Consider the following 26106-nt stretch of genomic DNA (forward strand, 5'->3'; position numbering starts at 1 on the left):
TGTCCCTGGCAGTGAGGATGTAGAGATTAATCAAACAGAAGTGAGCTGGAAGAACATCCATATTATCTAGTAACCAAGATACAAAAATTTGTGAAGACAAAACGGTGTTATCTTTTAATCTTCAAATGCACTGCTTTCCTGCTTTGCCACATGCTCCTGTTCCTTGAAAAAGACTTCTGTGAAATAAAGAAGCACTAAAACTAAGATAAGCTTTACATGTAGTAAAGACTTTATGTGTAGTGTAGTCTACTTCCATGGCTGATTGATTAAAAGCTTGTGTAAAAGGGCCTGATTAACCAATGTTCGATGAAAATGCAGAAGTAGAAGTTCTTAATTAAGGGCTATTCAGGTAAGAAGAGGCCTTGGGGTCTAGTCCCTTACAAACATAATCACACACCAAACGAGCGGTGTGATCTCAATCCCACTGGGAATCAATCACCTTTGTCTGTGAGATGCAGAGAATGCTGCCCTCCTTCCCAGCCTGAAGGGGGGCAGTGGCCTGTACTATTGCAGAGAGATGTCACCTATTAGTTACTCAAGTGAGTTAACAAGAGAGGGTAATACGTATCAGACTGAGACTAAGAATTCTTTAGCTGGCTACTAGCATGCTTCTTCCCTTCCTCAGAGTAAGACAAACCTGACTTTTTTTTTTTCCCCCTTTAAAGATGACCGGTAAGGAGGACGACCCTCTAGCTAACTCAGGAGAGTGTGGCGCTGGGAGCGGCGAGACCGCAGGTTCGGATCCTACATAGGGATGGCCGGTGCGCTCAATGGCTGAGCGCGGTGCGGGCAACACCAAGCCAAGGGTTACAATCCCCTTACCGGTCACAAAAAAAAAAAAAAAAAAAAATGACTGGTAAGGGGATCGTAATCCTTGACTTGGTATTGTTAGCACCACGCTCTCCCAAGTGAGCCAACCAGCCATCCCTATATAGGGATCTGAACCCATGGCCTTGGCATTATCAGCAATAAACTCTCCCAAGTGAACCACGGGCCGGCCTTCAAACCTGACTTTCTTACATGGTCAGATTAGAGGCAAAATTTTAAAGTGAACTGGGTTGCCCACCCTCTCCAACATTTCTTTTTTGTATCTTTCTTTCTAGTGACCCTTCCGCCTCCCTCCTCAAGGTAAACAGTATTGCTGTTTACTCCCCAAGTTTCCCTTTAGCAAATTCTACTTTTAGGAAGGATTTGGTAAATCTAAGTTCTTACTAAACAGTGAATGACAGATATGAATGAATACTCACTAAGTGCCCACTATGTAGTAGGTAACATACTGGGTGCTGACATCATGAAGACACAGTCCTTACACTTAAGGAGTTCACAGTGTTCTGAGAAAGTCAAAAAGTAAAAATGCTACATTTTTAGGAGAAAACATAAGAGGGAGCTACATAACCTAACCACAGGAATCAAACTTCTCTTTAGGCATGATAGATGTGTATGAAAAGAGTAAGAACCTACTTTTGGAGACATTTCTAGTCCAACAGAAGAAAATTCTTAGACTAAATTTCTAATTATGTAATTTCAGGAATCTGAAACTCAGGATTGTAAAGTAAGGCAAATCATAACTAAAGCCAAAATGTTTCATTATTTTAGCTATTATTTTAGTTGTACTAAGTTTCCATTTATATTGTCAGAGCTAGGGCTCAGACCCTCCAAACCCATTGTACAGACTGAGTCACCATACCCCTCACATGCCAGGCTGGGTCCCCAGACCCCTCACATGCAGGTCCATGCTAGGTAATTAGGAAAGATTCCAGGAGCTGTTGGCAGATGACATGAGCTCAGTCCTGAGCTTCCTCAGTGGCAGCAGCTTACAGGTCTGGCAGTGGCCTTGCAGAGGGTTCTGGGGGCACTAGCAGCAGCAGCCCCCAGCAGCAGTAGTGGCTTCCCCATACCCCCCCACCCCCGGGGGGCAGGCATCCCGGGGATGGGAGGCGCTGTGGAGCAGAGTCACTCACCCTTATACTTAAATCCATAACCCAGGACACCTGGGTGCACATGCGCAATTACACTAGACGATAACCAAGGAACACCTGAGCGCATATGCCTGTTTACATCAAATGCTCGGCAAGATTCTGACCATCTGAGCAGCCCTGACCATTTTTCCTATATTTTCCCAACAAGGATAAAGAGGCATCTGAAGAGACAGAGTCTTTCTGGAAAATCCTTAATCAGTGTTTGTTAAAGAAAGGCCTATAGCATTGGCCAGTTAGCTCACTTGGGAGAGTGTAGCACTGAGAAAACCAAGGTCAAGGGTTCAGATCCCCTTACCAGCCAGCCACCAAAAAAAAAAGCAAAAAGGGGCCTCTTCAACAGAATCACCTAGAAAGCTTGTTATAATGTAAGGCTCAGCCTCACAGGTACCAAATCCAAATCTCAGGGAAGTAGAACTCTCCAGACAGAACTTATATCAACTAAAATTTGAGAACCAATGCCTAAAATCATTCCATATGAGCTACAACCTACTCTTCAGATAAACCAGTGATGATCAAACCTACCTATTCATTGGAATAACTTAGGTATTTTGCTTACTTACTCCTAGATTCCATCTTTATAGATGTTGATTTTATTCATCTAGGATTGGGTACTGGTATTTTTAAAAGCTCCCCACCCAAGTGATTCAAATGTGACACAATTATGTTCTCAATCCACTAAGAGCCTGCTCTCAGAACCAAGTCTCATCTCTGTAGTAATTTCATTATTTACACAAACCAATTAACACAGTTATAGCATTGAGCTTCAACACATAACCATGTGAATCCAATTCAGAGGCAATAACATTAGCTGAAATTCACTCAAAGAAAAAACAATGAATATATTCACAGGTTGTGGTTTTGTTTAGCTTTATCTTCACAAGTTCATTAATATCAGCAGGAACTACAGCTGATATTTAGTTTTTAAGTAATACGTGGGATGTCTGCTAAAACATAACAAATGAACACATACATTTATTTCTGTACCTCCCCCAAATCAAGCTAAAAATATAGTAAAGGAATAAAGTCACAAGGAACAAGTGAAAGGGAAAAGACAATAGTGTGGTAAGAGAAGTCAATAAATTTTCAGAAAATCTGAAAAGAATGAGGAATTAACTGAGAATCAAGACTCAGAGACATACCTGTGGAGGAGGACACCAGAGAAGCGTTATGCAATAACTCAGAGGCCTTTGGTTATGTGGCATTCTTCACATGCAGGAGACCGACCACGTCAAAGAATAAAGGCAAAAACAGAACTTACAAGAGAAAGGGAAGAGAGGAGGGTGAAAACACTACAGAGAATCTAGGAATGGTGGGTCTTGTTTACACATTTGGGGGAATTAAACTGATTGTTGGCAGCCAGCAAAGAGGTAAAGCTAGATCCACTCTACTAAATTACTAAATTTAGTAATTAAGATTTTATGCCCTAGGATGATTACAATATCAGAGAAAACAATTATAATTGGTTGCAGGCTCTCCAGAAAATCTTGAGTATTAGATGTGTAGTAAATGTAACTGGTTCTCTCTGACGGATGCCTCTACCATAGCTCCGCCCCTAGTTAGGCCAGATCTGTCCCATTTTCGTAATTAGAATTTCTCAGAAGTCAATTTATTCTGCAGAACTAAAAAAGGAAGGGAAGAGTCTCAGCATTGAACAAAAAGTAACACATTCAATAGGAGACATTAGACTACCAGATCCTTCCCACCATCCTCTGCATCCAGGCAACTATCCCTCTCCATTCTGTGAAGAAATTCCCAGAGAGAATCCAGACTCGGAGACATAAGAATAAATAGAAGTCCCTTTCACCACTCTCCTTTGAGAATGCTGGCAATTAGTCCCACGCCACCACTGCCTCTGGCAAAAAGATTAATGGACTCCTCTAGAGAAACTTACCCATATATAAAATCAATATATACTGGCAGTTGGCATTCCCCCCAAAATGGCCAGATTCATCTGCCCATTCTACAGTGAAACCCACCAGTTGGCAAAAATCTATAGCAGCAAAAAATGTAAAAACATCAAGCATTCCACCAACTTGGCACTGACTCACTTCTAAATACACTGGACACCAAAAACACCAGATAATTAAGGAAAGCATCTAAAATGAAAAACACAATCAATACAAACAAATAGAATAACAGGAACCCAAATAAACATAAAATATAAGGGTCAGAAGAAAACTGAAAACAAAACTATAATTGATATCCTCAGAGAAATAAGATGCATTGCGTCCCATATCTAAAATAGAAAGCTATGAAAAGGAACAAATAAACACAAGCTTTTGAAGATAAAAAATAAGAGCAGAAAGTTAAAAAGTAGTGGAAGTGGCAGAAAAAGCATTTGAACAAATCTCTTAGAAAGTAGAATAAAGACGAAAAGTAGAGAGGAAAGCCAAGAAAATTAGAGAATTGGTTCAGGATGCCCAACAGTAAAATAATAGAAGCAACAGAAAGAGAAAACAGAGAAAATGGAAGAAAGAAATTATCAAATAAATAATAAAGAAAAAATTACCAGACCAAAAGACCATGAATTTCATCGCTGAAACAGCCCACTGACTGTTTGATACAATAGGTAAAAATTAGACCCACACTCAATCACATCATCATGAACTGTTAGAAACTTAAGGACAAGATATTAAAATATTTCATAGATGGGAAAAGATCATGTAAAAGAGTTAAAACTGAGAATGGCATCAGACTTCTCAACCACAACACTATAAGTAAAGACAATAAAGAAATGCCTTCAAAATTTCATGGGAAAATAATTTTTAATCTAAAATTCTATACACAGCTAAACTATCATTCAAATATGCAGTATAACACAGATGCTTTCAAACAAGCTAAATGTACCAGTTATTAAATATCAATTTATTGTCTCTCAGCTCCAAACTCATACTTACATGCCCTACTTTGTGTAACTGGAGATTGACCCTGAAATAGTTTTCCTTTGACACTCTGGGCACTTTGTCAGATTTTGTCAGTGAAGGGCACTGAAGAGACATTGAAAGGTATAGCAAAGGAAAGGGATTTTCTACTGGATTCCAATGTGCTTTGTCTTCATTCTGTTACAGAGTTGCCAGGAGCATACAGAAGACCCACTGGCTCTCATCCATTAGCAAGTTTTCTCAGCATCCAAATGGAGAGCATGCTATATGACACTTACAGCCCATGGCACCCAGTAAACTACTCTGCCACCATCAGGCCACAGCCACATCCTCTCCCATGAGACCCGAATCTCAGCCTTGGAGAAGGGAGTACCCTTCCAAATTAGTTCCTTCTCTGGATGCTCTGCCTCAGCCCTAGAAGTAGTGGCTACTCACGACCTTAGCTATTTCTATATTCTTTAGAGCCTTCTTTAATTACTTTTTGAGTTAAACATCTTTTACTTGTTAATAATTCTTTATTTTAAATTTTCCTTGCTTGAATTACTGATGTGGTTTCTACCAGGTAGAAAACCACAAAAGAGAGAGATAGCAGATTCAGGAAGCAGAATAGGCAACACAGGAGAAAACTCAAGGGGATTCTCAAGACAAGACCCAAGGAGCCACAGCCCAGAATGAGCAGGGTCACAGAGCCCTCCAGGATTTCTATTTCCAGGGAGGGAAAAATAGAACTGATTTGTCACCTAATGTACTTGAAAGAAATATTAATTCTCAGAAATTTACAATAAAGGAAAATATAACTGACAAATAATTTGGTTTAACAATATGCAATATTTACATGGCTGAAATAATACAAACATTATTTTGATTTTGATTTATAATAACTTTTACATATTTTAAATTAAAGTTAAATAAATTTTAAAATAAAATATGAAAATGAAAGTAAATAAATAAAATTGACTTAAATTATATATATTTTTATTCATATTAAACATTTACAGTTGATTTAATCAAAAGCTGTGGCATCCCTATATTGAGGTGCTAGTGAGAGAGGAAGTATGTGTATGTGTGAGCATGCAAAAGCATGTGCATGGTTGAGGGGCTCTAAAAAACCAAAAGCTTTGGTCTGAAATGTAGTTAAAGTCCTGTGTTTCTCTGTTGATTGGATGCCTAGATGATCTGTCCAGTGCTGAGAGGGGTATTCAAGTCTGCAACTATTACAGTATTGTGTTCTAACTCTTTCTTTAGGTCTAATTGAGTTTGCTTTATATATCTGGATGCTCCAGTGTTGTGTGCATATATGTTTATGATTGTTACGTCTTCTTGATGGATAGATCCATTTATCATTATATAATGTCCTTCTTTGTCTCTTTTTATGGTTTTTGGTTTAAAGTCTATTTTATCTTATATAAGAATAGCTACTCCTGTTCATTTTTGCTTTCCATTTGCATGGTGTATCCTTTTCCATCCCTTCACTATTAGTCTGTGTGTGTCTTCACAGGTGAGGTGAGTCTCCTGTAGACAGCATATAGCTGGGTTTAGCTTTTTAATCCAATCAGTCTGTGTCTTTTGAGTTGACAATTTAAACCATTTACATTTAGGGTTGTTACTGAAAGGTATTGTCTTACTCCTGAAATTTAATTGATTTTTGTTTAGATGTTTTAAATACTTTTGTTCCTCCCCCCCCCTTTTATTGTTTATCTTTGGTGTTTGTTAGTTTTTTGAGGTGGTAACATACAGTTTCTTTCTCTTGTTTGCACTTTTTTCAATGAGTGAGTTTTATTCTTCCTTCTGTATTAATGGTAGTGAGTACTGTTTTTTGGATTCCAGATGCAGGACCCCCCTTGAGGATTTCTTGTATGGCTGGTCATATGGTGATGAACTCCTGCAGTTTTTGTTAGTCTAGGAAACACACTATTTTTTCCTCATTTATGAAGAATAGCTTTGCTGTGTACAGTATTTTTGGCTGGCAGGTTTTTTCTTTTAGTATTTTGAATATATCATCCCATTTTCTTCTGGACTGTAGAGTTTCTGTTGAGAAGTCTGATGTTGGGGACTCTGATGATGACTCCCTTGTAGGTGACTTCACACTTTTCTCTTGCTGTTTTTAAGATTCTCTCTTTGTCTTTGAGCTTTGCCAGTTTGACCATACTGTGTCATAAAGAGGACCTTTTTGAATTGAATCTGTTTGGGGATCTTTGAGCCTTTTGGATCTGAAGGTCCCTACACCTGGGAAGCTTTCCACTATTATTACATCAAACACGTTTTCAACATCTTTTCCTTTCTCCTCCCCTTCTGGAACACCCATGATTCAGAAATTTGTGCATGTAAGGTTGTCTGCTAGCTCTCTTAGATCTTCTTCTTCTTCTTCTTCTTCTTCTTCTTCTTCTTCTTCTTCTTCTTCTTCTTCTTCTTCTTCTTCTTCTTCTTCTTCTTCTTCTTCTTCTTCTTCTTCTTTTCATTTTTCTTTCTTTTTGGTCTGCATGGGTTACATCAAAAAGACTGTCTTAAAGATCAGAAATTCTTTCTTCTGCTTGCTCTAGCTGCTGCTTAAGCTCTCAGTTGTGTTTTTACTTCATTGAATGAACCCGTCAGTCTCAGGAGTTCTGCTATATTCTTTCAAACAACTATAGAATATACATTCTTCTCATCAGAACATGGAAAATTCTTTAGGATAGACCATATTAGGTAACAAAACAAGTCTCAACAATTTTTTTAAAAAAATAAATCATTTCAAGTATCTTTTCAGATCACAATATATTAAAACAAGAAATCAATAGCAAGAGAAATTCTGGAAACTATACAAATACATGGAAATTAAACAACATGCTCCTGAATGACCTATGGGTCCAAGAAGAAATTAAACAGGAAATCAAAAAATTTATTGAAACTAATGAAAACAAAAACGCATCATAATACAACTTATGGGATTCTGCAAAAGTAATACTAACAGGGAAGTTTATTGCAATAAACACTAATATCAAAAAAGAGAAAGATCTCAAATAAACAACTTAGCTCTACCCCTCAAAGAACTAGAAAAGAATGAACAATCCAATCCTAAACTAAGTAGACAGAAAGAAAAAATTAAGATCAGAGTAGAACCAAATGAAATAGAGACCAAAAAAAGATACAAAATCTCAATAAAATAAAAAGTTGGTTTTTTGAGAAGCTAAAGAAAATAAACCATTGTCTAGACTAACTAAAAAAAGAAGAGAAGGCCCAAATAACAAAAATCAGAAATGAAAAAGGAGACATTTAAGTAATACCACAGAAATACAAAGAGTCATTAGAGAATATTACAACCAACTACACAACAACAAATTTGAAAATCAGGAGGAAATGGATAAATCTCTGGATACATACAAGCTACCAAGACAGAACCAAGAAGACATAGAAAACCTGAACAGATCAATAACAAGCAGTGAGATTGAAGCCATTATCAGGAGTCTCCTAAAAAAGAAAAGCCCAGGACTGGATGGCTTTACCGCCAAGTTCCACCAAACCTTAAAGAGGAATTAATACCAATTCCCTTCAAACTATTCCAAAAATTTGAAACAGAAGCCATTATCCCAAACTCATTCTATGAGGCTAGCATCACCCTGATACCAAAACCAAACAAAGATACAACAAAAAAAGAAAACTACAGGCCAATATCTCTGATGAACATAGATGCAAAAATCTTTAACAAGATATTAGCAAACAGAATACAGCAATACATAAAAAAAATCATACACAGTAATCAAGTGGGATTCATCCCAGGGATGCAAGGATGGTTCAACATATGCAAATCAATAAATGTGATATACCACATCAACAAAATCAAGGACAAAAACCATATGATTATCTCAACAGATGCAGAAAAAGCATTTGACAAAATTCAATATCCCTTCATGATAAAGACTCTCAGCAAATTAGGTATAGAAGGAAACTATCTCAACACAATAAAAGCCATATACAACAAACCCACTGCCAATATTATCAAAAAAGCTTTCAGCCTTTCCCTTAAGAACAGGAACAAAACAAGGATGCTCACTCTCACCATGCCTATTTAACATAGTATCAGAAGTACTAGCCAGAGCAATCAGGCAACAGAAAGAAATAAAGGGCATCCACATTGGAAAAGATAAAGTTAAACTGCCCCTCTTTGCAGATAACATGATCCTATACATAAAAAACCCTAAAGACTCTAAAAAAAAAAAAAAACTCTTAAAGCTGATAAATGATTTCAGTAAAGTGGCAGGATACAAAATCAACATGCAAAAATCAGTAGCATTTTAATATTCCAATAGCGAACTAGCAGCAAAAGAAATCAATAAATCAAACCCATTTAAAATTGTCACCCCCAAAATAAAATGCCTAGGAATTAATTTAACCAAGGAGATGAAAGATCTCTGCAGATGAGAACTACAAGTCACTGCTGAAATAAATTTAAAAGGACACAAGAAGGTGGAAAGACTTTCCGTGCTCTTGTATTGGAAGAATTAACACTGTGAAAATGTCCATATTACCCAGTGCAATCTACAGATTTGATGCAATCCTCATCAAAATACCAATGACATTCTTCACAGAAATAGAAAAAACAACCCTAACATTCAAATGGAACAGCAAAAGACCCTAAATAGCCAAAGCAATCCTAAGCAAAAAAATAAATGAATAAAGCCAGAGGCATTAAACTACCTGACTTCAAATTACACTATGATGCTATAGTAACCAAAACAACCTAGTACTGGCATAAAAACAGACAAATTGACCAATGAAATAGAATAGAAAGCCCTCAAACAAACCCACACACTTACAGCCAACTGATCTTTGACAAAGGCACCATGAACATACATTGGGAAAAAACTGCCTCTTCAATAAATGGTGCTGAGAAAACTGGACATCCATATGTAGAAGAATGAAACTAGGCCTGAACCTCCTGCCATATACTAAAATCAACTCCAAATGGATTAAAAACTTAAATATAAGGCCTGAATCTATAAAATTCTAAAAGAAAACATAGGGAAAACGGGCAACAACAACAACAACAAAAAGTACAGGCAACAGAAGAAAAAATAAACAAATGGGATTATACCAAACTAAAAAGCTTCTGCACAGCAAAAGAAACAATTAACAGAGTAAAAAGAGAACCCACAGAATAGGAGAAAATATTTGCAAACTATACATCTGACAGGGGATCCAGCATATACAAGGAACTCAAACAACTTAGTAAAAAAACAAGTAACCCAATTAAAAAATGAGCAAAGGAGCTGAATAGGCATTTTTGAAAGGAAGATATACAAATGGCCAACAAACACATGAAAAAATGTTCAACATTGGTAAGCATCAGAGAAATGCAAATCAAAACCACATGGAGATATCACCCCAGTTAGACTGGCTGTTATCAAAAAGACAGAGAATAACAAATGCTGGCAAAGATACAGAGAAAGGGTAACCCTCCTACACTGTTAGTGGGACTGTAAATTAGTGCAGCCATTATGGAAAACAATATGGAGTTTCCTCAAACAGCTACAGGTACAACTACCATATGATCCAACAATTCCACTACTGGGGATATATCCAGAGGACTGGAAATCATCAAGTTGAAGGGACACCTGCACTCCCATGTTTATTGCAGCTCTATTTACAATAGCCAAGAGTTGGAACCAACCCAAATGTCTATCAACAGACAACTGGATAGGGAAATATGGTGTATATACACTGCTATAAAAAAGAATAAAATTCTGCCATTCACAGCAACCTGGATGAACATACAGAAAATTATGTTAAGTGAAACAAGTCAGGCACAGAAAAAGAAATACCACATGTCCTCACTCATAAGTGGGAGCTAAAAAATGAACAAAGAAAAATAGAAATATACAACAATCACAATGATTTTTTTAGCTTTCAATAGGAGAGAACAGAACTGAGGCCACCAGAGATAGGAAAAGGAGAGGGGGTGGGGTTGGCAAGAAATCGGTAAAGGGCCTCAAAAATGATTACATTGTGTAATGTTGAATATACTAACTACTCTGATTTGAGCATCATATAATGCACACCGGTATTGATATTCAATGCTGTACCCCATAGATATGTATAACCAATTATGTTTCAATAAAAAAATTTTTAAAAGACCTAAACCTTAAGTTAGTAGGAAGTCAGTAGGTAATATCTACATTTGGTAAATCAAAAATAGGACCTAAAGTATCACTTATTAATAAGATAATAAATATCAGCAGTGACAGTTGAAACAGTTCAAAGTAGTTTCCCCTTGGAAACAGTAATCTGTTGCTTTTTGTCATAAGATTTGTATGATTATTTGACTTTTTAAATTATTTACATGCTTTCCTTTGATTAAAAAAACAAAGGAAACCAAAAAGTAACTCAAAGTCTTAACAGTGGCTGCTTTGAGGTGGAGGAATGATTTTTTTCTCCATGGTTATTCTGTATTTTTCAAATACGCATTATTTTTGTAATTAGAAAATAATCAGTATATGTGGATATTTAAAATTTTTTTAAACAAACAGATGACATGATCATATTTGGTGCATGTGCATGTCTGCACACACACATGTATATACACACATATATGTATGCATATGTGTATACATATGTATGTATATATACACAGATATATACACAAAAATTTGTCACACACAAATACTCTAGATATTTTCTCTATCATCTGGCTGAATGTTCATTAAAACAAATTTAAAACTTAAACTATTTGTCCAAAGAATTCCATTTTCTTTGTACATTTTTTCCTGGCATTGCAGGATATATGCAAATGGGAAGGGTATTGGAGGCAGGTATCCCTCCTGGAAGAGATGCCCTGTTCCTCATTCTGGACGAACTCACACCTGGGCTCACAGTGGCCAATTGTGAAATCTCTCTCTTACCCTCTCACCTCACTTAGACACCTCCTTGATGCACTTTACAGCCTAAACCAGGTTGGCCAGGAGGGAAGAGCTGGAAATCAAAATCTTTAAAATGAATTTGTTAAGAGACATATTCAAAAGTACTTTGAATGAGATAGATAGATGGATGGATAGGTAGGTAGGTAGGTAGGTAGGTAGGTAGACAGATAGATAGATAGATAGATAGATAGATAGATAGATAGATAGATAGATAGATAGATAGATAGATAGATAGATAGATAGATAAAGTAGATAGATAGGTAGATAGATAGATGGATGTATACAGAGATATAGATACATCTCTCTTTGCCTAGGAACTGATCTCATATGTGTGTTCCACTGCTCTGGGAGAAGACTTGTCGTTTGGCCTTTCCTTCCCAAATACGTCTTTGGCTAGTCCTGGAAGATACTGATCACTTTACTTAAATGATGAGCAGTCTGCCCAGAGGTGAGTGGGGGTGTGAATGGTTTTGGGGTTGGTTTTAACAATCATCCTTTCCCAAAACAGTCACCCACACTTACTAATTCTGGAGCAGACTAGGCACGGTGAGCAAAGTGTCACACTCATTGCCCAACGTGTGATGGGTTGTTTGGGTTGGAATCATCATACAAATGTTTCTTCCACAGCATCACCAGGAACAGAGCACACAAGAATCAGAGAGAGGTTTGCTGGCTTCATGAAACCACCGAAAGCTCAGCAATGACACCCTGGTATGTGGTTCAGAGCACATGCTCTGGTTGCCTTTGTGTGAATCCAGCACATCCCTTTATTAGCTGTACAGTCTATTAAGTCCAGTTTTCCCATTTGTAAAACTTGCCTGATGGAATTGAGAATGAAATGAGCAAATGTACCTGAAGTGCCTAAGTAGTGCCTGGCACATCAGGAATATTCAACTAGTGTTGTTGTTTTTATCCTTTGTATAAGTCTATGTAGTTGTCAGCGTTGTCATATTGTATATGCAGAAGCCCTGCATGAAAGGCACAAGATGTAGACTATGAGGCATTATTATCACCGATGAGGAGACCAAGGCTCGTACAAGTAAGTGATTTGCTCAGCTTTGCTCACAGTGGAGCCAGAACTTGACCCCAGGGCTTCCAAATCCATTGCCACACCTTTCCTGAGGCTGGAGAAGCCCCTGTACTCCAACTCAGTATATCACAATATTGCTATCAAAATCTCCTACTGGTCCACAATGAAATTAAAATCACCAAGGATATTTCTAGTGACCAGCGTCCAGTCTGCCAACAAACCCAGTGCTGGGATTATGACCCAAAGGCAGGCAACCTAGAGTTGGGTCTAGCTATGTCACTGGAGCCTTGGACAACTGACTTACACTTTCTGGGCATCAGGCTCCTACTCTGTAAAGTGAGGGAGTTGGACTCAGATCTTTATCCGCTCTGATATTTATGATTCTTCAACCTCTTTTTCCTCCTTTAAACAACTTGGCCTTCAGAGGGCAGAGATGCCCGGAAAAGATATATCACCAATCAACAGTTAGATATTGCACCCTTTTACGGGCAGCAGAGTGGGGGACAGCAAACTAGTAACCAAAGAGGATCAACGGTTATCCCTGGAAAGCACTATGGATTGTGAGCTCAGAAAGCCAAAAGCCCAACAGCAAGATAGCATCTATCCCTAAACCTGAAAAGCTTTCCCATTCAATATCAGAGGATCTGAAAGGGACTTAGTAACCAATCTAATTTTCTCCTTTCACAGACCAGAGAACTGACACAGTGGGAATTTCAATGCCTCTCCCAAGATGACACAGTTAATTAACAACAGAGACACGACTTGAACCCAGGTCTCCAGGCTCCTCGTCCACCTCCTTTCCACTGATTTATCCTCCAGGTTTAGAAAACCTGCACCAATAGTGCAGATGTTTCCCTGCCAGAAGACAAGCCGCATAGGGATCAAAGCACATCTGTGAAGCTAATGACAGTCTAATTCACTATTGGCAGAAACGTGAGAGATTTGGGGAGAAAATTGCAACAGACTGTTACATACCGTTCTGCTTCTGCCGCACATTGTGGAAAACGGAAAACACCTCTCAGATCACAAAGCGTCGATGAGAGGGGAGCCAATGTTCCCTGTTCATTTCACATTCAGTTCCTTCGGACAGTTGGAGGGTCCCCCATATCAGCATGCTATGAAACACACATCTGCTTTCGTGGTGGAGAAATGAAAACCAGGGCCCTTCTGAACTCATAATAAATTTATTTTTTCAAAAGCAGAGTTAAGAGCTTAACTGGATAAACTACAAAATCAAGTGAGCATGATGCAATCGGTCCCTTTCTGTTCCAGAAAAACAGCTAGTCCTGACATCTAGATGGCTATCTTTCCAGACTTTTCCCAGCCTCGCCAACTGTCATTTGAGTTTGAACTCACTTCCTGTCCAGGAAGAATACGGCATTATTCCCCTTTTGTTGATGAATAGGCCTTTACTGGGCACTTAATAGATGTCAGGGGCTGTGCTAAATTATCTCAGGGAATAATTCCCCTGGAATTCTAGCTTCTACACTATCAAGGCCCCCTAAAGACCTACTGACCAACAATAAACAATTCAAGTGTGGTGTCCAACAGCCCCAAGACCCAAACTCAAAGCCCCCTACCCTTTCTGGATGCAATTCTTTATTCTCAAGAGTCCTTAAAGACCAGATGGTATGTATCTTTCTTTAAAACGCCATCATCTGAATTGGTTATAAAAAATATGTGTGTGTGAGTATGTGTGTGTAACAATTAAAATCTCAATTTCAAATTTCAGATACTACTATACCTTACTTAACTTTTATTATGAAAATTACAAACACAAAGGTAGACAGAATAGTATAATGAAACCCCCTGTACCTATCACCCAGACTCAACAATTATTGACATTTTCCCCCTGTTGTCTCTTCTATTTCTCCAGTCTTTAAAAAAAAATTAAGCATTTTTTAATGATGCCCTAATCTAGGTTAACCACACAGGTTATACTTCTGTGTATTAATTAATACTGATAAATTAATTTTAGAGCCCCTTCCATTTTAAAAAATGATGTGGTCTAAATGATAATTTCTGTGGTCACCCTGCCTATAGCCAATATTACTAGTCTGAGGTTCTCAAGAAAATAGTTCTATCTTATACTGTTTGTTATCACTCAATACGATCTCATCTTCTAAGATCTTCTCTGTACTTCAAGAGCAGAAGGTCTGGGCAGTGCAATTCACAGATTCCCTTGCTCAATTACACCACTGAAAGAAATTAGAGTAAGATGTGGAAGGCAGAAGAGAAGGAAAAGCATATCATCCAGCCACAGCAAGCAAACAGGAATTGGAAGATAGCAGATAGCCGATGTGGACTCTCGCCCGTGGTTTTCAGGGCTGCAGGCAGCCAAGACTGTAGATAGCAGTTCCCAGCAATCCCTGAACTTCTGAATTTCTTGAAAGTGGTCTTACCTTTGTTACCTAGACTCCAATCCTTATATTGGCCTCCAGTTCCCCACATGAAACCTCCTGCATCTTGAAATACCTAGAGTGGCTTCCATTTTCCTGAGTAAATACTGACTGGACTGGTAACAGACTGAATCCCTACATTGCAGCTTTGCTTAGGCTCTGAGAACTGCCCCCAGGAGCTTGGCAGCATACCAGACCCTTCGCGTTCTCAGCATCACCCACATCTCCAGCCCCCAACCCAGCCATTCCAGCCACATCAACAGCTGATAGCTTGCCTCAACAACACCAAGCTATTTTTCATTTCCATGTGTTTTCTCATGCTAGCCTATAATCCTTTCTTCCTCTTACTTGCCCTTGGCTAACTTCTACTATTTGTAGAGGAAGCTAGGTACTTTCTCCTCAAGGAAGTTTTCTCTGACACTTCCCCAGGATGATTGTGTCCCTCCTCTGTGCTCCAGCAGCAATTCAGTATCTCTATCATTGCATCCATACAGACTATTCATGTTTTTAAATGTAAATTTACCCATGCTTACAAATGTATGCTTTAAATGTGTATGTTCTCCTCAGGTGCAAAAACCTTGTTCTCTATCCCCAGTGCCTAACACAGAGTTTGGCTCTTAGTAGACACTTAAAAAATATTCAGTAAATAAATAAGTGAATGAGCAATTTCTCACCAGCTTCAGCAGCTTAAGGGTAAACAATTCTGCATCTATAGTGGACAAGGTCACCTTATCATTGGAACCCATGCCCAGGTCTACACCTGCACTGCCCAACACATGGTAGCCACTACCCTCATGTGGCTATTTAAATTTAAATTTTAATTAGCTAAAATTAAATAAAATTAAAAATTCAGTCTCTCAATTATGCTGGCCACATTTCAAGTACTCAATACCACAGATGGCTAATGGCTACCATATTGGACAGCACAGATATAGGACATTTCCATCATTGCAGAAAGTTCTGTTGGATAGTGCTGGTCTCTAGAACTAGTGGAACAGAAGAACCATTTTCAGAGGTAGAGCTAGTAAAAGTCTTCACATCTGGATACACGTGGAGGTGATACATTTTTGCAGGCTGACTCAGAGACAAAATGACCAGCCAGAATGTTCAGCGAAAAACCAATACTAAGGGAGTGGGCTCTAGCAAGAGGAGTAGAATCTCAATGCTGGCTAACATTTACTGATCAGTTAGTTGTAGCAGCTACTGGAATAAGTACTTTACACATACCATATTTAAGAAGAATAACTTTATGAATAAATACAGATTCAGTATCCTTTATCTACAATTCCAAAATCCAAAAGCCTTGAAAACCACCTAGTTTTTTCATAAGTTTGCTACGAACTTTACTTGGCAATAAAATCTGACCTGAGTTTGAATTGCTGTGAACCTATTTCTAATCTTTATTTAGTGTGAATAGACATTCATTTTGCTGCAGAAATATTAACAGGTTATAGGATACCACTCAGACCTCATCCTTGCTGGCTGGTGGTTTAATATAAAATAGAGCATATGTATTATTTTAGTTTTCTAAAACCTGAAAATCTGAATTCTAAAATACAGCTAGTCCTAAGTGTTTCAGAAAAGTATTTTGAACCCATATTTTTATTTTCCTATTTTACGAATGAGAATAAAAAACTTGGAGAGGTTAAGGTACTTGCCCCAAATCATTGAGACAGTAAGTGGAAAGCAGAGACTCTAACCCACACAGTCTATGCCCAAAGCCCAACTCTTAACCACAAGTTAATACTGTCTCCCTCATCTGTGTCGAAGTATATAGCAAATTCATACAGTTAGCCTCTGCTACAAATGTATAGCAGAGGCCAAGTCATAAAACCTGTAATTAGAGTAAAACTACATGTTTCAGAGAGTTCCTCAGGGCACTAACTAGGGCCTATATCCACAATCAAAACTGACCATATTAGAATCACCATTGAATTTAACACATATGGAAGCAATGTGTATTTAGTATTTATAATATTTCAAAGGAAACTGACTCCTGATATCAAATTCTCCAATAAATTACAGTAATTAACATTTTCAGGACATAGCTCTTTAATTCAAAACACTTAAAGGCAGGGAGTCCTCAACAAGAAAGAAACAATGGAAAAATTCACCATCTCAAAAAGCATGGCTTCCTTAATCACAGCTGAGAGCAAAGTCTCCCTTGCACTAAAAGAGGCCAGTACAGTTTCCTTTTTCATAACCCTGCTGAGAAAGAGAATGCTGGGAAAACCCTGGGGAAGCCCGTGGAGGCCTGGCTGTCAGCTTCCAGAGGGCAGCGTCTGGGGGCACATCAAACCACTGGCATGGAATCTGCAGCCACACAAGTGACATGGCTCGCAGGCAGATCAACGAAGAAGCATCCAGGCACCCTTGGGTTTGTTAAGAAATTACTGTAAATCTGGAGAAGAGCACCAGTTACTGTAGCAGTATTTTGCAAAATGGATAACTCTCTATCTGGAATTGTTTAATTAGTTTATGAGGTTGGGGAGCAGGTCTGCTTAGGGATCATTAGTTAAGGTTTAACACAGGAGACTGCAGTTAATTCTCATTTGTAAGAGTCAGCAGATTTCCCTTCTCTTTCATGGCCAATCAGAAGCCCTTACAGTGTGCTTAAGATGCAACGTTTGCGACACTCACTTCTGCAAAGTTTGTTTCCAAATTCTCAGCCAGTTGCACACTGAGACAAAATGGGTAGAAAAAAACCATGGCAGGGGGGTTTAATGCATGTATCTCGGGAGGGGCCGGACAGGCCTGAACTATCTGGGGCTTAAATTTCTTCCTCACCACTTACATTTTGGGCTTCCAGTGATAAGGGTAAAGTAGCCTGATGCTCCGTAATACCTATCACTGTAAAAGCATTAGAGAAGATTGTTAATCCACCCTTGTTTTAGAACAAAGCAAAACCACTCCTGTGGCCCTGACAAGGACAAAGGCTGCCTGATTCACATTCAACCAGATCGGTGCTGTAAGTCCAAATACAGAAACAAAAGCAATTGCTGCTGCCTCACTCCATCAGGAATGTTCTTTACCCCAAAAAGCACAGTGAAAACTCGCAAATCACTCATGTACCTGCCTTGAGTCTTTCATGGAGGGAAAAGACTTCAAAAGATAAGATCAGTTGAGAGCTCAGGAAGCTATTCATTCCAGGTAAATGCAGATTGTCTACCCTACACAAAAAGTTCAGACATGTTCATGAAAATAATCGCCATGATTAACTCCAAGGAAAGAAGTTGCTCTCTCACCGGCAAGGACTGTCTTATGGTCACAGAACTCAGTTCTGCATAACTGTGAGGGAGGGTTTGTTTCAGAGCTGCCACTGTTGGTGATTCTGCCTGGGGTCAGCTAAAGGGAGGCCATGGACAGAAAACCAAAGTTGCTGTGATGAACTCATGCCTGACCAGAGATGTTTTATTCCAGGCAAAGCAGAAATAAGAAAAACACAAAAACTAAAGGACATACTTCAAGCCAATAACCAGCCTCTCTTTTGCATCGGTTTTTTTTTTTTTTTTTTTTTTTTGAGCTCCCTGCTCCATACTCCTCAGATTGGAAAAGGGAACTTAGAAGATTCTGAGGCCTTGAGATCCAGGCCATGTGGACTGAGGAGTTTGGATGTGCCCCTTTCCTATCCACCACCCTTGCCAGTAACACCCTAGGCCCAGACTCGTAAGCTCCTCTGAGTCAAAACCCGAGGTTGAGAAACATAAAGACCCATGGTGCTTGCTGATGTGGTTTTCAAATGGTGGCATGAAGAATGTGCTGGTGTGAAAGTTAGAATGCACTGAGCGATCACGGCAAGTCATTTAATGGCTCTGGGTCTCAGGTTCCTCAGCAGGGTATGTATGATTAAGAACACAAATTTTGGAGCTGTATTTCTTAGGTTCAAATCTTGACGTTATCACTTACTTTGTGGCCTCAGACTTGATAACAGGGCCTGGCTCAGTGTTACTGCTTTGGTCTAGGACTGCTGGACTGTGAGGCAGAAGGACTGGGATCCAATCCCAATGAAAACAACCCCCAGGGTGGGAGAGTTGAAGGGGAATTAATTGATAAAATGACCAAAAAGAAAAACCTCATCTAGAAAACAAAAACATGAAAGAAAGCTAGGCTATTTATGAAAAAGGATATTCCCTAAGTAAATTCAACTTTGCATTAGGTAATAAATGGCATTTTAAATCTATGGAGAAAGAATGGACTTACTAATCAATAGACTGGATTAAAACAAAAAGGCAGCTACTTAAAGGGAGGCTGGGGTGGGGGTTGGGGTAGAGTGGAAAACCTACCTCACTCCTTACAGCAAAATAAATTTCAAATGTATCAAATATTTAAACGTGAATATAAAACCATAAATTATTTCAACAACAAATAGAACTTCTTTTTTATTGAAAAATAGTTGATTAGACGTATTTGTGGGGTACAGAGTTGACTATCAGTATTTCTGTACAATATGTGATGATCAAATCAGGATCGTTGGCATATTCATCATTACGAAACATATTCATTCTTTGTGTCCATTAACCAGTTTCTCTCTAACCCCCCTTCCCTTTCCCTCTTTCCTCCTTCACATAGGATTTCTTATACATCTATGACAGTTATGGACAAAGTACTATAGTGGCCAAAACAAAGTCCCTCTTATGACCCTTATGTCCTAATAGGTCAGGAATGACAAGTGCTATGAAAACAAACACAAGCAAGAGAGGAATAGAATGACAGGAATTTTCTACTTTTCATAAGCTCTTTCTATGTACATAAATATACTAAAGAAAATATTTCTCAAAAGAATCTTGGAATATGGTAGACATTCATAAATATGACAAAAATTCATAGACCCCGTGAAGAAAAGCACTAAGTTTAACTTTACGTTTTAAAATTTCTGAGTAGGGAAAAAAATCAATAGACAAAAGACAATGTGGGGACCGCAACACTCATAACAAAGGGCTAGATTCTTTACAAGTACATTTAGTTTTACTATTTTCAAAATTCAGTGTAAGAAAGGAGAAACTCTGCTACCAACCAGTTGTATGACCCTGGGCAAGTTGTAACCTCTCTGAAGCCAGAGCTCCCCTTCTGTTAAATGAGAGAGCTGGACTAGATCATCCACAGGGTGTTTCCAGCTCCAGCAATGTGTGATTGCCTGCAAATCTCCAGGTTTGACCAAAAGGAAACCCGTGCACATCAATGAAAGGGAATTTCACAGAAAATACAACAAAAGACAGATTAAAGATTGTTATGCTTGAATTCCTAAAGAATCACACTGCACAAAATGAGATTTCTTATTTGCAACTTAACATTTTTAAAGAACTTGCAGGGGTGAAAAGTAACACAGAATTGCATGATTAACCTGTTCATGAGGTAACAAGTTGTAAAATGATACCTCCTTTTAGGGAGAGGAATAAAGGGTCATTCAGGGGCTACCTTCCTTGGAGTAAAAATTAAATTCCAATAAATCTGGAGGAGGGCGGCATGTCCACTGAGTGAACCCAACACCGACACAACCCACAGAGGAAGTGAAAGCAGAGGCGGTTTCCCACGAAGAGCTTGGGGGAACAAGGTCCTGGTAGGTGCGCTGTGCACAGCACTCCGCATCCTTTTCCCACTGAGCCCGATTCACAACCTAAGTGACTCTGGGGACCTGAGTGAAGAAGTGGACTGGCCCCCGCTGGTACCTAATAGTTCAATAATCTCTGCTGGTCTGCTTAACCCAGGGTGTGTCATTTTCTTTACTCCCAGGCTCCTCTGCAGACCGCAGACTGCAGGAGAATCTCCTTCCTCCAACTGCTCTGCAGGCTCTCTCCCTCTCTCCCTGCTCTGCAGGCATCAGTCCCACAGCCCTCCACGGCTCCGAAAAGCTGCTCCCCTAATCTTAGAAGCCCTGCAGTTCCAGAACAGTGGCACATCAATAAAACATAACAGTTCTGTTATTCGGGTTTCATTAAGCTTTTGAGGAAATCTTTGGCCGTGGACAGTTAGTAAAGGAAACAGAGCAAAGAAATAAAACACCAGCTCATTAGACCTGAAGCAGAGCAGAGAAATAAACCCTACTCACTTGGAGAGGGTTGCTTAGGGGTCTTGGGAAGTCTACAGATTCTATGAAAGGGAATGTTTCTCTTCAGACCCTAAGCAGGAAAATTTGTCAGTGGCATTTACATGTAAGGCAAGTGGTCTGATCCAAGCCCTAAGTTACAGAATTTAGGACAGAACAAAATTGTTCTAAATGTGTGAGCCCCCCACACCTGATAACAGTCGAAACCCCAGGCAATGCCTTGCCCACCTGAGGCTGCTTTACAGTCCCAGGACTCTTACCCAGTTTCCTTTCCCCTTTCTCGAACAAATTCTTCCTTGAAAGGAGATATACTTTGGAGAAATAGCTTTTTAAACAGATATTTATCAAGGGTCTAGGAGTCGTTCTTAATTGCCCTACTGCACAGGGATCCAGTTAGGGGCAGAAAAAGATGATTTGCTGAGACCTTACAAGAGTCTGCAGAGAAACCTCTGAGATGAGGTCTCCGTTTTACGAGTTGGGGCTGAGACCAAGAGGAGTCATCCAGCTCAGGGCTTCTTTAAAGGGGGATCTTGTTAAAATGCAGGCTCTGATTCCGCAAGTCTGGCATGTGGCTTATGTTTCTGCATTTTTAACAGGCTGCTGGACCACTCTTCAAGCAGCAAGGCCCTGGCTCCTTGAGGGAGATGCCACATCCAATGGGTCATCCTAGCCTTGGGCATGGTGGGAAGGGCAGAGCACTGTGAGCTGGGAAATGGTGTGGCTGCTAGAGATGGCCAGTGCTGTCAGAGGATCCTGAGAGTGAAAACATCCAGCTTCTTACTTTCCCCCAATTCAACCCCCTAAAGAGATTTTTCTGTTTTAATAAACCCAGTGGTTTAATAAACCCAGGCCTTTAACTAACAACTACTTGTTAGTTAAAGGCCTGGGGGACACAGAGGGCGTCTCATGCTCTACTACTCAGTTCGTTAACTGGAGTAACAACCAATTTCAAGGTGATTATTGCTATTATAAGTTCCGATCAATTTTTTAAACATGTTTCCAGGTTTTGAACCTAAAGCAGGAATATTAGAGCTCAGAGACAAGTTGTGTTGAAAATTAGTTATATCCCCAGATTAATTTCTGATCTCTCCATCAAAGTGAATACAGGACACATTTAGTTAGGGATCTAATTGTACCTCCAATAAACCTCCACCACAGTGAAATATGAGTGCCCATAATTTTTAGTTTCAACTTCCTATACATAATCCACCTGACTGGATGGTCTCGAGCAGAGGCAGTTAAAGCAATTTGTTTCACTTATATAAAGAAATAAATCAGTGCTTAATTATGTGAGGTTTATTATTAACAGTGCTGGCAATCTGACCATATGCCATGACTTCATCTTTTTAAATCAAGAAAAAAATACGAAAATATACTGATTGCTTTTATTATGCCTTTCCCCCTCCAGAGTGGCACTTGGGGAGGAAAGTAGCATACAATGTGACCCAGTGAGGAAAAGAAGGGGCTGGTCATTCACCGCTCTCTGCACCTGCCATGGGCCTAGGATGTGTGTGTATTGACCAATGAACAGTTGTCATTGAGAGGGAGCAAGGAAACTATACACCATCCTAAGTACCACTTCCCATCTTGAGAACGAGCCCATCAAATCTCTTTTTCTTTAAACTCTCAATGTCTTTCCTAAACCAGTATTAAATCACCAGCATGCAACAGAAGAGAAGGCACAGGTTTGGTGTCAGAAATATGAGTACAAATCCCTACTCTCTTGTTAGCTGTGTGGCTTGAGTAAATGATCTAACCCTATGACTTCCTATTTCCCCAGCTAAAAAGTTGGATATCGATGCCTTCCATTCAGGGTCATTTGAGGATTAGACAAAGTGGACGGATAACACTTGGTCCATATTAAGTGCACAGTAAAAGTTGGCTTTTCCTATGGAAATTCCTGTGCTGGGATAAATTGGAGAACTAAGACTTAAGTATTTCATATCCTATTGTCCTTGATGAACTGGTGACACCAGTGACAATATTTCAAATTGTGCTTTTACTTTGCTCTTGCCTTTGACATCTATTTCTAGCACCCAGGGCCAATTTTCAATTCCTCTTTAGATTGCTATTTATCCCATAGCAAATTGGTGAACCTCTCTAAAGTCCATCCATTTTATAGATGATCCAGTCCTTACCCTTGTCTGCATACACAGGATGCTGGGACATTCTGAATTTACAGAGAAAGGATGTTAAACCTTTGGGATGGGAACTGTGACCAGGCAGGCTTGCACTCAGGAAATACTTTATGCTGGCCTCTGGAATTCCTGCTGTGGCAGACAACTGGTTGCCCAGTGTATGTTCTCCTGTCTTCCTTGGTAAAAGAATTTGGGTGCAGATGTCCAGCTAAAATATGTCCTTGCAGGTTGGGGTGGCCAATGAGATGCAAATAGAAATTGTTGAAGGAGACTTCCAGGAAACCTCCTTGAGGGAGGCAGAAATGGCTGGCATCTCCTCTTCTCACCCTTCCCTCTTCCCCCTACTTCCTTCCTTGATATGGAAGTGATAATAACCAGAACTCCAGAAGTCACATGGGACCATAAGGCAGCCCTGGGGATAAAAGGCATGTGCTTAAGAATGGAGGAACAGGAAGAAAGAAAGAAACTAGAGCGCTAATAACACTATGAAGTTGCTGCATTAGCCTAGAGTGCTTGTCTCTGGACTTCTGTTGCATGAGAGAGAGAATAACCCTTGACTTACATAAGCCAATGTCAGTACTGATCTATGTTAATAGTAGCCGAATGCAAGTATTTTCTGAATTTTTATACATATCCCAAACAGACTTGCACTATCCACAAAGGACTCTGGAAGAACAGCACTTCAGAGCTATACTGAAAATGTAAAGGGCTGAAGTTTATTCAACACAAAGTTATTAATAAACCATTACGTTCCTCATACATGGCTGAAAATGTGGATGTTCCATCCAAAGAGAAGAACTTATTTAATTTCATAATATTCTGGACTTGCAATAAATACTCCAAAGTCACACCTTCCTCAAGGTCTCTAGCTTAATTGGGTCCACGTTCTGAAGCTTATGAAGTCATCAGTCCTAAAATAGCTCTGCTTTTCATCCCTCACCAAGGCAGTCTTTAAACTCTTTACTAGACACTGTATAAAAATAAAACGTTCTTGAAAACATTAAGGGCTGATTAACTGGTTTGGATTTTCTCCAATACTCTAGACTTTCTCTCCCTCTGAGCCCCGCTCCCCACCTTCCATAGCTCTAAAACAAAGTCCAGCCCCTCTGAAATGAAGGCATTTGATCTGGGGCCACCACACATTGATTTATCTAGCAGAAGGTGCTTGCATTTTTCAAGCCAGAGCAAAGAGCTTCCCCACCACTCTCCAGCCCTGTGCCAAGGTGCAATGAATGGTACTTGACTGCCAGACTGAATAGACTGTCCCATTTCTGGTTCCCATGAAGAGGCAACTGAGATGGGCTGACTTGAGAAAATAACCATTCAGCACTGGAGAATTACATTAGTTGAGAAAAATCCAAATCCCAGTTAGTTTCCCTCTCCATATCACTCTCCATAGGTAACTAGAAAGAAAAAAAAATAGACAGAATCTATGTGAACTTTATTAAGGCATTTAATGCCAGCCCACACGACATTTCTATGTTATATTAACTTTGCTTATCTCATATTGCTGATGGATTGACTGTTGCTCAACAACCCTCATGAGGGTGAACAGGCTGGTCTCCTGAGTCTGTTCTGATGTTTTTAAAAATCTATATAAACTGATAAAAGAATAACTGTGATTTTTCACATGTGCAGATGCAATAGCTGGGTGGAATTATTTATATCGACATAAAATTTAAGATGCCTTCATTTGACTAGAGGAGATGGTACCTTTGAACACAGATTGGTATTTAACAGAAAAGTACAAGCACAAAATAAAAACACTGTCAGAAAAACACTTGGTCGGAGGGAAAGGCAAAGAGGGCATTAGCTTCTCTGAATTCTCCAGTGATAATACAAGACTATGTTAAATGAATTCTGCCAGCTACCTAGCAATCCTTTCCCCAGCACAGGTAACAGATTAAATACTCTGTTTGGTATCTAGAGCACACCCTGAAAGCTCAGGGTTCTGAACTCACTTCTTAGCTCCAGAACACCACATGACAATTAGTGGGATTAAGTAGACAACTAGCAAAGAATTCCAATCCTGCCTTCAACAGTCTCCAGCCGGAATTTAACGAGAAATGAATTTGCACAGCAAAAATAGATTTCTTCATTAAATAGCTAATTTAAACTCTTTTGAAAAAGTAATCATGAACAGAGCTGATAAATTCAACCTAAATTAGGGCATTAACTAATCAAAGAAAGAGACTTCCATTCAAAAGCATAAAACAAAAGGCTTACAATGCCTATGTCCTCAAATATATTAATGAATGCACATGCACGTGCTCACATACACACTATATGTATATAGTCACTATATACATATATATGGTCAAAATTTCACGGAAAATGAAATTAAAAGATAATATGAATCTTTCCATAAACTTTTTGAAGACCACTTGTACTAATATATATACATGTATGTTAATTGCCTAATTCTAGTCCTAAATTTCCTCAATTAGTGATTAAATAGGTTAGGGAGGGACTTGAGGCCTGAAATATTGAATATAAGAAAAGGTCTCTCAGTCCAACTCACATTGAAATGTGTGACAAGAACCCAGCCAACCTCTGCTTTCAGGGCTGAGTCCATTTCCAGGTCAGGTTAACATTTTGCTATCTAGTTCTTGATATTAATGTGCTCAGTATATTAATAGTTCCCTGCCTTTACTTGGAAATTTCAAAGTAGAATTTCTTCTATATGCATCTTAGATCTTAGATCTTATATGTTTCTCAGAACACACTGGATTTTTCAAAACT

Source organism: Cynocephalus volans, chromosome 14, assembly GCF_027409185.1.
Source record: "Cynocephalus volans isolate mCynVol1 chromosome 14, mCynVol1.pri, whole genome shotgun sequence".
Lineage (NCBI taxonomy): Eukaryota > Metazoa > Chordata > Mammalia > Dermoptera > Cynocephalidae > Cynocephalus > Cynocephalus volans.